The sequence below is a fragment of the Echiichthys vipera genome, assembly GCF_963691815.1.
Source record: "Echiichthys vipera genome assembly, chromosome: 3".
In the NCBI taxonomy this organism is placed as follows: domain Eukaryota; kingdom Metazoa; phylum Chordata; class Actinopteri; order Perciformes; family Trachinidae; genus Echiichthys; species Echiichthys vipera.
This window is the reverse complement of record NC_139828.1, coordinates 29531325-29545578: the sequence shown is the minus strand read 5'-3', so window position 1 is coordinate 29545578 and position 14254 is coordinate 29531325. Positions and strand designations below refer to the sequence as shown.

At 40.7% G+C, this 14254-nt stretch overlaps 1 protein-coding gene across 1 annotated transcript in view; it reads right to left on the bottom strand.

The window, feature by feature from the left end:
• The window catches only part of tbl1xr1a (TBL1X/Y related 1a), a 48292-nt gene extending 35091 nt beyond the window's left edge, over window positions 1-13201 (bottom strand). Inside the window, exon 1 of the mRNA XM_083940641.1 lies at window positions 12940-13201. The gene's annotated coding sequence lies outside the window, so the exon portion shown is untranslated. The remainder of the gene's footprint in view (window positions 1-12939) is intronic.
• Window positions 13202-14254: the final 1053 nt, after the last annotated feature.

Below are 14254 nucleotides of genomic sequence, written 5' to 3'. Positions count from 1 at the left end.
TGTTCCCATGGAGCCGAAATGAAACCTCTTTTGGTTTAGTAAATGTCTGTCAGTCAGCTGGTGAAGGCAGGTTATCCAGCAGCTGTCTCTCAGCTCAGGAGCTGCAGACAGACGGCTGAGGCCGACTTGTCTCTCTGCTCGTCACATACAGAGGCTTCGGGTCCATCAGGTGCTGACACTGTGACTATAACTTGGGGTTGACATGCAGCAAAGGACCAAAGGTGTGGATCAAACCCAGGCGGTGTGTTGAGGACTTTAGTTGAGGACTTTAGCCTCTATATGTGGGGCGCATGCTCCAACCGTATCCTCACATTTTAATATTACGAAATCTTGTGGGACAATCTCTGGTCACACCTCTAATATATGGGGAGCTTATGGACCACATGTCTTTCACTTAACAACAATACAACATCATAAACATGGGTCATATCACCAAGTACATGGTAACACCACAAATCCATGATACTTTTCATACGGGCCAGTCCACAGCCACAAGGCGAGCTGAACCGCAGCATAGGTCCTTCAGATTTAACCCTGCATTACAGATAAACACATCAACATCTGAAGCAGCCCTGAGCCCCTGCTAGAGCGCTGCAAAGATCCCATGACATTTAGCTGGAGTTAAATACACCTCGGCTTACTCTCTCTCCCTCTCATCAAGTACACAGGCAGCACCTCATCAGAGGGGAGAAGGCCTGTCTAGTAAAATACTAAATCAAGTCTCGGAGAGCTTGTTAGCGGGTGAAATTTGTGTTGAATTTAAATGGAAATTCCTATAATGCTCAACTATGGAAGACAACATCCTCAGGACGCGGTACTCCTAACGAGCTCATGTCACATGAACTTAAAGGAATTATGGTTTTCATATGTTTCCAATGCACTGTGGCGGGCTGCCTTAATGTTGTTTTCTTGGCGTACCAGCTGGTGTTTAATCAGACAATTTCTTGATTAGATTAGGTTCCTAATAAAGGTCAATGGATGAATGAATCAGCGTTAACACATCATTCATGAACCCACTTATTAAAAGGACAGAAGGATCACAATTATACAGCAATCACCAGCGCCACAATGCAAACTCAGTTTAAATCAGCATCACACAATGAGCTCGGTCAGCATCAGAAAAATGTATTTTAAATAATTGTCCAAAGGGTCCAAATAATGTTCCCCAACAGAAACAGTCCAAAGTTAAATCATCAAAAAAAATCACTTTTTGTTTTTAAGCCCAACAGACTAAAGAAAGAATAGTTTTTTGTAGGAGTGAATCCTCTTCTCAAACTAAATAATAAAGGACCTCTGATAAGTTTCAGTTTCATTTTTCCTGTTAGGAGTGGAGCCTCTTCCCAAATAATTTAAGAACGATCTTTGAACAAGTGAATCTCCAACTCTGTCTGAGTTTTCTGAGAATTGGAAACACGCAGCGACAGAATTTACATTCCATCGTGCATCAATAACATGAGGGTATTAAGTTTGTTTACTAAAGGGACATGGTTAAATGACTCCTGTTGTGATCTGCCACTATTCATAAAATGCAATTAAATAAAATTAACTTGAATTTTAATGGGGGACGGGGGGGGGGGGGCTTATTATAATTGTAGGGGAAACACTGCATAATGTTCAGGGCAGGACCCGAAAATTTGATTCGTTCATTGGGTAGGTACTTGGTTTTCAACTTTGAGATAGATAGATAGATAGATAGATAGATAGATAGATAGATAGATAGATAGATAGATAGATAGATAGATAGATAGATAGATAGATAGATAGATAGATAGATAGATAGATAGATAGATAGATAGATAGATAGATAGATAGATAGATAGATAGATAGATAGATAGATAGATAGATAGATAGATAGATAGATAGATAGATAGATAGAAGCCTTAAATTTAACGACTTGTGTTGCAGGGCTGCTGCTGCTTCTACCTCAATATCCGAATATTCGCTGCTGAATATCCAAAACCTCAAAAATATTATTCGGGACAGCCCTAATAATGTTAAACCCTAGTATTAGGACTGTCTATCCTGCAACAATATAGGACCAAAAAGTATTTTAGGACATTATTATGCATGCTATATGGCTCTCAAGTGCTATTTAGACCCTAAAGACTGTTTATAGTTAGCTAATTACAGTTGATATAATCTGCTAGTGACAGTCAACAAAATTAAGGGCCAAAGGGGAAACAACACACCTGCTTTTGTTTAGTTCTGTGTGAAATCAAAGATTAATTACTGAAAATGTTGAGTGGTACATCTGCCACAATTATTACTGTCAACTATCTTTGCACCGTGCATGCTAGATTGGAAAGCTTGATGTGCTTTGCAATTTGATCAATTAAAGTTAGTCTGGAAGGTAGAGAAAGCACTGGATAAGGAAAAGAAAAAAAAACATTCAGCAGGCGCAGAGGTAGCAGGGGTGTACAGATAACAGCAGGCCAGTTGTCATATCTTCAGTATCAGTGGACAATCTTCCACTGCACAGGCAGAATAACTAATGTGAACACACACTGCCCAGGGCGCCTACAAGATCCAGTGCTTCTGATGTCAACATTGACAAAGCTTGCATTTAAAAAAAATTCAGTTACAGATCTTCATCCCTACAACATATTCTGAGCAACAGTTGAGCCTCATGACAATGTTTTTGATTGCATTTGTTAATAGTACAGGTATGTCTCAAAGTGAAATGTAAATTAGAAGGCTACTACACTCCTACCTGATAAGATCAGTATCATTCTCAGATATCAGTCACACCCACGGTGACACAGTCAAACGTGTTCGACAAAACCAGCATTGCAACAAACCAAACAGCCAGAGTCAGCAGTCCACAGGCAGTTCAACAGTTCACTCTACAGGACTAAATCTGCACCCACAGTGCGGTCGCAGCGTTACTGTGTTGGCGGAAGCTGCTGAATGTCCACTGTTCCTTTAGCTTTTCTTTTCTGGCAGCAGGGACAATAGCTGTACTTGGGTGTTTGCATCAGCCAATGAGCAAAGTGAGCATTTCTGTCTATCAAGTGTAATGCTTGTGGTGCAATCAGTGAAACTTGAGTGCACCATTTGAAGTAAATTACTATTTAGATTTGGCAGAAAAGCATGACAAGTCGGAGGCGCGGTATAACTGAGCCGTCTGGTGAGTGTAGCGGTCTGTGTGCTTTAACTGTAACGTACTATTGTTGCAGGCCATTGAGGGCCTGTCCACACAAGCACGCGTTTTCCTGTAACCGCACATTTTTAGTATCGGTTAGGCCGACCAGCCACACGCAGCCGGTGTTATCGGATCCTGAAAACAGTCTATTCTGCAACCTGGTCCCAGAGTGGGAATATTTGAGAACGCACCCTGCATACTTTGTTAACGATGTTGTGCTGCAGCATGAGAGGAGAGAGACACGGACCCACAGACTGTTTACTGAACTGTACTCTGAGCAACATGCATGGGAATGAATTAGGCCGACCAGCAATTTCTCCCTTTTCCCTGATGCTCTGAATAAGGAGCTAAATTGGTCGCAAAAAGTAGCTTAGGTACAATGAATGGGCTCACAGCAGCACCCTCTGCTCGTAGAGGACACTAACTACAGAGTGATTCGTGCATCAGAGTCCAAAACAGCACAAACGCCTCTTATGATTCTACACAACAGCGTCTCCATTCTTCTTCTTCTCCGTTGTTGGTGTATTTCTGTGGCAGTTACAGCTCCACACCCAGGCCTGGCATGTGTACTACAACATTTTAGCCGGTTTCACTGGTCTCGAGTGGACGCAGATATTTCTTGAGCAGAATCCATGTGGACGGAAAACATTTTAAACACAAAAGAGAAGAAAAAAGGTTGTTTTCGATCGTGTGGATGTACCCTAAATGAAGATAAACAGGTCTACGGCCATGCCATCACACACAACGTAAATGTCCAAATCAGTCAGTAAATAGAGTTGAACCTCCCAGCTTCTTAGTACAAAGACCATTCAATCTCTAAGTGAGCCCGTATGTAATGTACGGATATGAAATTGGGCATGCGTCATGCGTCAGCCAACAATGGAGGAAATCAAACCACCGACAGTTAAAAACAAGAGCGATTCCCACAAAGGCGGCAGAATGTCTAACTGGAAAGACGATGTGATTCTGAAACTTCCTTCAGTAGTAAAAAAAAAAAAAATCACCAGACAAACTAAATCAACAGAAAAAGACTCTGCTGTTTGTGACCATCGGCACAGTGTGATCAACAACATGTCCTCTCCCTGCACGCTCTCCCCTTGCCTGAACTACGTATTTATAAGAGTATTTCCAGTAATAAGATTTATCATATCAGATAACCAAGCATCTCTAATTTATATGGCAACCAAACAGTGATTTTCCAGAGGTTGGGACGGAAGCTGGAGTACAAATAATCCCCCCTCAGTCTCTGTGCAGGGGGAGAGGGGCTGCGGGGCCTGTGAACTTCAAAGCCGTGTGGGTAAAGAGGGGGAGGGCCACCGAGCACAGACATTCTTCACAATGTTGAACTTGACCCCTGGGGTTGCCACACAAACCATGTGACGGCTGTCAATGGTGTGTGTGTGTGTGTGTGTGTGTGTGTGAGAGTGTGTGTGCAGTGTGTGTGAGCCTCTGGCTTTATTTACTCCTTCAAAAGCTGTTTAAGCACTTGCATCGTCACAAATCATAGAGGTGCTCTACATTTCCGTGGGACAAATACACAGAACACAAGGACTGAGAAATTCTACGGCAATTCTACGAGCATTTCATCCAACACACAGCCTTTTATTTCTGCATTTTTTATAACAACTTTATATCAGGGTTCCCACTCTTTCTAAGAATTTATTTTCCAGGAGTTTTTCTTGCACTCGCTCACAAACGGTCATATAATTTACCAGTAGGCCTACGACTGACATTAAACCCCCTCACAGCTCTAAAAAAAATATAGATTTGATGCCAAAAAGATCACAGTAAGGACGTTCCAACATGGGAGCCAAAATGAAATGGATGTGTCTGGTAAAACATGCTTCTAAGTGTCATACAGTTGTGTTTCAAACAAAATACGCACCTAGGCTAGGAGTATGGTGTTAAAATACTATTACATTTTTCAACTGCTGTTCACATGGAACCCTTCTCCACTTCGGCCTTCAAAGTTCTCGTTTGAATATTTGCTACTACCACCGTACACTAAACGTGGGAATGGTATTAAAAATATAGACTAAAATATTCTTCAACCACCACCAAGGACATTTGGTTGTTTTAATCTGCTCCCAGGCATTTACATTAATGGAAAAATAGTCTCTAAATGTCCAGTCTTTCCAGGGTGAGTGAAAAATCCACAGTTTTTTTTAATGTTCAGAATTTGATAAAACATCAGTTGCATCTATACCACTGCTGTACTAGCATGTTTTTTTTTTAAATAACCAAGGCACTTCAACAAAAACCTTTGTCTTGTGAAAAAAAAAAAAAAAAAACGTGATCAAAATTAGAGAACAGAGAGCTTGCCGGCCACGGCCCATTCCGGAGAGGTGGGCTTTAATAAAGCACGTTTGCACATGTACGAGCACGAGTATGTGCACGAGGTCTATGGCGGTTCTGACGTCATTTTAAGTGCGCCTGTTCAGACATAGAAAAAAAGATGGACGGACCAGGCGCGGACATTTAAAACAATGGCGGTGAAAGGTTCACGTTGGTGTGATGCGGAGGTGGAGTGTTTACTGCAGATTTGGTTGGATGAAAATATTCAAAAACAGTCGACAAGACGCACAAAAACTCAGAGGTCTATGGAAAGATTTGTAAACAAAGCGACACATCTCGATGACGTCAATCAATGCGTGTGACGTGTTACGGCGGGGTGACGTATAGGCAGCAAGTAGCATTCACCGAGGCCCAGTTAGTGTGAGTACAAACGGGCCTGGCCCGCAGGGGGACAAGTACCCTAAAGCACGGGGCACGGTTAGGATGGACAGTGTGAGTGCGCCCTTAGTGGATCTACTGAACATGCACCTCTAGGAGACTCCAGTCATCTCACTGAATGCATGTGAACTACAGATGATGAATGTGAAATGTGGACAGAAAAAAACAAATAAAAGTGTGATAGCACCGGTTAGTTTTCTTTGACATTAATATGTCAAGCAAACAGAAAAACCTGCACATGCTGCTGACTTTACGATGTGAGTTCAGGACAACAGTTTCAGTTTCACACAAAAGAGGCTCTGTGAATAAATGAGACTAATATAAAGCATGATTAGCTGTCAGCCACTTTCATTTTGTCAAATTAGCTCTCAGTGGATAACAGGTTGGAGACCCCTGCTCTACAGCCTAATTTACACTTCCAGCATCTGCGTAACTATAAAGGTCTGCGTGGCAAAGACATTGTTGACTGCCCACAGCAGCAAGGGTTTGTGCAGCCCAAGTATATGACCGTTAATAGACAAAACCATGTGTCCATTTAGCACTATATGCTTCCATGAGTACACACCATTCGACTTTCAAAGTTATAAGATTGCTGTACTGATGACATTACACAACTGTCTGATAATGAGGTATCTTTCAGTGTGACTGGGGGTCACACAAGACATTTCACGAGGAATCCCTGACAAGTCTGTCTGCTCTCCAAACCATGGTTATTCAACAAAACAGGCAAGAAGTGATATGGGGAAATCTGCAAGACCACAAGAAGAGAACTGGCAGTTTCTCTTCAACTCTCCTCTTTTTTGACCTGGTTGAAAACTTGGAAGAAACATCCAATTTCTTTTTTGGTGTATTAGTGCTCCACCAAACCTCCATTTACTGGGTTCAAGCAAGATAAATGTTCTCATTTCTCTGACGTTTGTTGCTGCCATCAATGCTGGTCAAAACTATTCTCACACCAACTCAACAACTTGCAAGGAAGAAATAAGCTGCGGACACACTTGAGCATACCGTTAGCTTAGCATTAGCCTTGAGCTACGCTTTTCCACACACCATGGCCACTGCCGCAGTCAGAGGTGACGGAGAAACAACAGAACTTTGAAATCCTCCTGCTTCTCTAAAGTCACCAGTGTGAAAAGATGTTTGCCTTCTCTGTGAGTTATGTAAACAAACAATGGTAGTGCTCTGACGAGACTTCATGGTGAATTCAGGTGCACCCTTTGACCTGGGACAAGTGGATTCCATGACAACGATAAACAGAAAGAGGTAGATAAGAAAAGGAGCTGCCCGTCAAGTGACACAGCTGGTGCTCTTGGTAAAAAAAAAAAAAAAATCTACCGTTAATTAAGTGACGTCATTTAGCTTCTGACAACAACAACAACTTAAAGGTGCCTTCTAGTCCGTCAGTTGCTGCTTTTAGCCGTTGCACTTTTTTAGAAATGTAGTACAGATCATATGTTCTTTAGGTCCCATTACCTGCTGCAGTTCTGCGTTGTTAATCTGTTATTAATTTTAGACTACCTCACATGTTACCTATTAAAAAGTAAGTTCTACCAATATTTATACCACTTTGTTTTATAGTTTTAGTTCAATAAATGAAAGAAAAGTTCCAATTATAGTTGTAAGGGGGAAAAAAATCAGAATCGGCAAAAATCGGTATGGGCAGGTTAGACTAAAAAATATGCAATCAGGATCAGCCAAGCAAAATTGCAATTGGCACACCCCTATATTTATCTTATTCACACGATGGCCTATCATTTCTGTCTCTACATGGTCGCACACTCACACACTTTCTGATGCACGCACACCAGCGGACATTACTCATCACTCGGGTTAATAAAGTCAATAATTCAAATTGCCAGCATCATTATAATTAAATTAATTATTAATTAAATAATTGTGCACACAAACTATGACCTCTGGGCTGTCCCATATATGTTAAAGCGGCAAATATTAATTGATAGGTTGTCAACTGATAGATTAATTGGGTTGAGCAGTTTTTTTAAGTAAATAAAGTCAAAATTCTCTTATTCCAGCTTCTTAAATGTGAATATTTTCTGGTTTCCTTCCTCCTCTAGGACAGTAAACTGGATATATCTGCATTTGGATCAAAACATTTGAGGACATCATCTTGGGCTCTGGGAAACAACGATCTACATCTTTTTCTGACATTTTATACACCACACTAATCGATTTATTGTCGGGTTAATCACTGAAATAAAAAATACTTTTTAGCTGCAGCCCTAACGAACGTGCGTGTCTCCCTCTCACATCAGGCCATTATCTAAGGCAGACATTTTCACTCACTGCACTTCTTTTTCCATTTTGTCTTTCCCTTTTTAATTCACAACACTGACGAGAACTGGTTACATAACTGTACTACTCCAACACTCGTCCTCTGAGATTTAATAAGGCCAACTAATCAATGTGTCCTGTGTAGATAACATGACTCAGCTGCCTGCTCTGGAACTAAACATATCCTTGTGTCCTGTGCTCAACATTTGCTGTGGGAAAGCGACGGTGAGGACAAATGAGCAGTATATACCATCAGTGTTCATATTAGATTTCAAAGACCTTTCTGGTTACAGCTTAGCTGCACTATAGAAGATTTAAATGTCTACATCCCCTCTAGCTTCCCTCTCGGTCTAAATCACCAAGTGAGGCTGCAAACACACAGACACAGACACACATACACACACAACTTCTGGTGTCGTACAGTATGGTTATTAACAGAAACCTTGCTTGCAGTACAGTCAGGGAAAGTGGGCCAATGTGTGAATGGTACGAGCAGGGCCATCAGATTTCCCTTCATCTCTTTTACCGTGCGTCAATTCAGGAAATTGTAAATTACAGCCATTCAAAGTAGGGATGCTAAGATAACACCGTTTAAAATAGCAATTTGGCTGATAGCAGATACCGTTTTTTTAATGTTTAATTTTGTTTGACTTATTTTATTCCCGTTTTGTGACAGAGAGACAAAGAAATCTTAAACGTAAAAAAACAACTGAACTGTTTTAAAGTCACTCAGTTCTTGAATACACTGTCTTTGAAGGACACGATACAAAAAAAAGGACAAAATTGATGCAACACAGGAGATGAGCATCAAACAGTGAATATCATCTTATTTGCCAATAGGCTTATTGCAGCCAAAGACACAAATATGCGCAGATAAATCGGTCCCTCATTCAAAGCTTACTGATACTCTATAGTTTTCCTTTAAAACCTGAAAACAACAGCAATCACTTCATTATACTACTTACTATTTGGTGGCATGAAAGGAAATCCAAAAGTAGCAGAAAAATGTTGCTTACATAACAGAGTTATCATTTCTGGAAACATCATGTTCTGCAGGAACACATTGCTGATATCTGTTGACTGTTAATGCATATTCCGTGTGTATGAGGATGTCGATGATAAAACAATAATTGTGAATGTCCGGTGCGTCGCTGTAGCCAGGTGAAGCAGTCTAGTTTACTTCTATCATTCTCTGATGGATTCTGAAAGACTACAGAGCATACGGTTTGGTTTTGACATTTTTTTGGTTTTCTCCTCCAGTCTAGGAGCCGCTACAGCGCTAAAGAGAGAGGGAAACTACCAAAAAAAGAGACTATTTGGGTGGGGGGGGGGACTACTTGGGGGGAGGATAAATATTACAAACAACTCATAGCATAATGCAATATAAAGTAGGGGTGGGTACAAATATCAGTTCATCAATGCATTGCAATATAATATTTACCGATTCACTATTGATTCAGAAAATCCTGGAATCTATTATTTCCATTGTAATGAAGGCCTAGTCGAGTAGGCGGTGATGTGGGCAATGGCGTAGCGTGATTCACGTTGTTTGGAGGTCCCACTTGACCAAACGATGTTTATTCAAACACAACGGCGACCGAAGCGAGTCGTGGCCTTTTTTCTAATCTTAACTAAGTGGTTTTCGTGTCTAACCCTAAACTGTCACATAAGGGTGTATCCGGTGCGTTGTCAACTTTCCTGTTCAGAACCTGATCATGAAGTGATTTTAATATCAATAACAATACTACATACTATTTTCTCTTAATTCCCGTTGCAGTTAGTTTGTTCTAATGATGCATTCCAGTGCCATGGGAGGTCCGAAGTTTTGGACCACCGACTAAAAAAATGCACTGGAAAACCTGTCAAAGTGAAAGCTAGTAAACTCCAGGTGGCACGTCCCTGTGCTTAGGAATGCATGAACACATAATTTATCAATTATCAGAAGGCACTCTGATGAATTATTTGTGTATTTCTGTCATCTATTACTGAATCAATATCAAAGCGTTTCGTTCAATATCGAATCAAAATCAAGTTGTCACCCAAAGAATCAAAATCAAATGGTGAGGTTCTGGAGAATACTCAGCCCTAATATAAAAAGAGCCCGAAACACACATGCACGCAAGTAATCTGACAGAGCACAAACTTTTCTTATTCTTTTAAAATTGCACCAGCGGGTTTATGCAGGATGTCCCGTATTGTGCTAGTGAAGTTTATTCCTGACCAATCAGGTGTGTGCAGTGTTTTAACTCCACATTTTCATATCCACTCAGCTTACTTGCTTGAAACCTTGGGCGAATTGGTACTAGGTACCAAAATCTTGTACCGCTCATTTTATATCTCAAAAAATGATATATCCCGATACAGCATGTTTTCTGGTAATTCAATAAGGTATGGTAGAGCAAATATTTGTATACCCCTGTGTTAAATGGAATGCTTGACAAATAAAAAGTAATGAGTATTTTCTCTTTTAAGTAAGAACTTTAGCACAAAATAACATAACATGCGACGATCAGAACATAGAGCATTGTTCAAATTACACAGATATTGCCAGAATGCAGTTTGGCTACTGAACATCACGATAGAAACAATACAGAAGAACAGACATTTTTGTAATGCATTAACAATAAATATCGTCATATCACCTAGCCGTATGAGGTTACGAGGTACTATCTACAGCTCTAAAGCGAAAAAAGAGCTACTGCAGTTGAGTCAAGTTGAGCTGTATGGGGCAGTGGAAAAATGACAAAAGTCCCATGACACTCCTGTACTAGCTTCAGTTACATTAGCCTCCATTCTGCAGGGCGTTTCTTTTACCATTCTAAAATGCCAAGTGACACTGAATTTTTCCGCTCATACACTAAGCTAAATGGGTGCTACAAACAATCTGAACATCCACCTTATCAAAATGGTTCTTTTGTTAGCATGGAAGAGCTACAGATCACATCGGTGACAGGGATCTGTGTGTCTGGCAGGTGTCCTTGCTTGACACACCGAGCCAACCTCGATGCACAAACGCAAACAAAGACCGAAGGATTTGTAACCTCGTGTCTTCTGTGTAAATTGCACTTGAATAAACAACAAAGACTGACAGTGGCTGACAAGCACATGTTGTGCACGTGTGAGACGAAATAACTCGGCAGTAAATCCTAATCCAAAAAACTAATTAAACCTTCTTGTCATATAGTTGGAAAGAAATATATGGGATTAACAAGTTCAAACAGCTACATGCTGAATAATAAGGGCCAACTAAAGTCAATGATGCCTGACAAACCACAATAACTACTACAAGTCACACTGACCATAGATATCATGTTTTATGTAAATATTAAAGACGCAAATATATTATCTGATAAAAATACCAAATATCATATTGGCAAGGGATTCAAAAATCCAGTATTGTCCGGCTCTACTACAAACAACCAATAACAAAACATACAGCCTCTTAATTCCTTTAGTAAGTGGCCGTGGTTTATGTGTGATAAAGCCCTTAAAGCCTCTCCAATATATTAAATAATGGATTCAGCACCTGTACCTATACCTGTATCAGGACAGCTTCTGATACCTTATTATTTACAAATCCTACTTAAAGTATTAGCAGCAATATTTGATCAGAATAAAACAACACAGACAATAACCCATATGGGCAACAGGGCAATGCATAAAAGTACTTTAACCCAATTAGTCTGTGAATTCTGACTCAGAATCAGTTTCCAGCCTTTTCCTTGCGAACACAGAAACTGAGGGCTTATCTGGGACTGGTACATTGTGTCATTGAGTTGAGCTTCACAAGGTTGGCAAGTAGCCCTCCTGTGTGTGTGTGTGTGTGTGTGTGTGTGTGTGTGTGTGTGTGTGTGTGTGTGTGTGTGTGTGTGTGTGTGTGTGTGTGTGTGTGTGTGTGATTTCACCCCTCCCCCACACCACCCATGGTTTTGGAACAACCAGCTGCAAAGCACTATAGAAACCTTTGAATAAGCTTGACACAAAGGTAATACAGTTCTAGGTGATACAGTAATACACAACATACTGGCAGATTGATGAACCTACTGTGTGTTGCAGACAATCAAGGTTAAACAGCAACACAACATTAAACTGTGGTGATAACTGTGGGCCTGCAAAGCACAACTCAAACTGCTAAGCACAACTATGGGACTAAACATTGCTGAAACTACAGTTTCCGTTCTGATTCATAACTTTACATAAGTGCTGTTGTTTTTTTAACAACGCTAACCTTTTTTATAATTTAAGTATTAATCAAACCTGGTACATTCAAAGACAGTGTTATTAAAGTAAGTAAACAACTTAAAAAGTGTACTCCAAAGAGTGTGACTCCATCATTGAAAAGGGAACCTTCATTAACTAAAATAAAACAAAATAGTTAAGCTAAAAAGTTAGAATGCGAAGTAAAACAAAATAATTTCCGGTGTTGACTGTAATGGCATGAAATATGTTATAATCCATCTGTTTACAGTGGAGTTCAGAAAGCAGTAAAGTAGTTTTAATTCAAAGCTAGCAGTAGTTGCAGGAAGGAAGGGCGCGCTCACAAACACAAACCGACCACGAGAACTGCCCTGCGAACACATGCACGCTGCGCGCGCGCCTACTCACGCGCTGACGCTGCCCATCCCCCACCCCAAAAGAAAATATCAAAATAAACGTTCAAAACGGCGCAATAACCGGCCCGTATCTCGCGTGGACAATCGCATGTGGTCACGCTACACGTGGGTATCATTTATAACGGCAATAATAACGTGAAACGACGATAAACACTCACCAGAAGCTCCAAATCACACAAGGGGGGTGCCTTCTCCTCTGTGCTCCTAATATGGAATCTCCTCCTCCTCCACCGTTGTTTTCTAGCTCTAATTAAACCTCGAAAAAGCGTTATATCGGCCTTCAGACCCCGCCAACCGGTGCTAGGGATCCCCAATGACCGATGTGTTTTGGATACACGGGCACATACACTGATAAATCCCCTTAAAAATGAGCTGGAAGGACAGTTGGGTCTAGATTGTAGGTTTGCTCGCTAGTAGAGAAAAGAGCCAAACGGTTCAGTAGCAGCCAACGGCTTCAGACTGAAACACAGAGCAGCTGACCTGCCAGGCGAAAATGAGGTAGGCCTGAGCTCCTCGCTGCAGGAAGCACACTCCAGTCACATAAACATCAAAATGGGTGTCGCAGTATGGAGAAGGATGGTGTAGTCGGTCGCGAGGTTGGCGGCAACTAAATAATAAGCACACATATTGAGCTGAAATTCATTTTATACCAACGTGATCACGAATAATGAATGAATGTTCGCAGCCATTTTTGGATTATAGCTGTAGGCGGGCTAGCTTTGTTGTTATGTGTGAGATCTAGAGAAAAAGAAAAGGTTAGACTGCATTATAATAAGTGTTACGCCAAAATTATGTAATGTTGTTTGTTTTATTTATATTTAAACTACACCCTTGCCTAAATACATTGTTATAGTAATGAACGGAAATACCTAAAACAAGTTCCAGCAACGGTGCCCAGTCAGAATTTGCCCTATATTGCAATCGGGCTGTTCAGTCTGATGTAACACCCTTTCAAAATAAGATTTCCGGGTCCAAACGCTCAGTTGAAACAAAACAGACGCAACGGCCAAAAACGATCACCTCTTTTGTCAGTTAGACGTCTTTTTCATCCATAAGAAAGAGGTAAAATGACAATTGCATTGTTTTTTAAAAACTCAGATCTGTTCAAACAGCTGGGAACACAGCACTGTGCTGCATTTTAGAAATACGAGGCTTGGACCCGGAAATTATATTTTGAAAGGGCGTTACATCACGACTGAACAGCCGGATACTCCCATGGCCTAAAAAGCATTTTCCCCATTGGCCACCATTGTAAATGAAATGTCTGTGGAACTGTTCACAGAGCAGCTCAAACTGCACCAAGGTTGATTATGACTTTTTTCAATTATGAATTTTTGATCAATCAATCAATTTAAGCAGAGAAAAGCGATGTATAAACCTGTGATGTCACCCCAATGTCAAGTCGAAAAACTGGAAGGATTTCTCAGCCATCTTATAGAAGCAGGTTCAAATTTTAATTTAAACAAACAAATG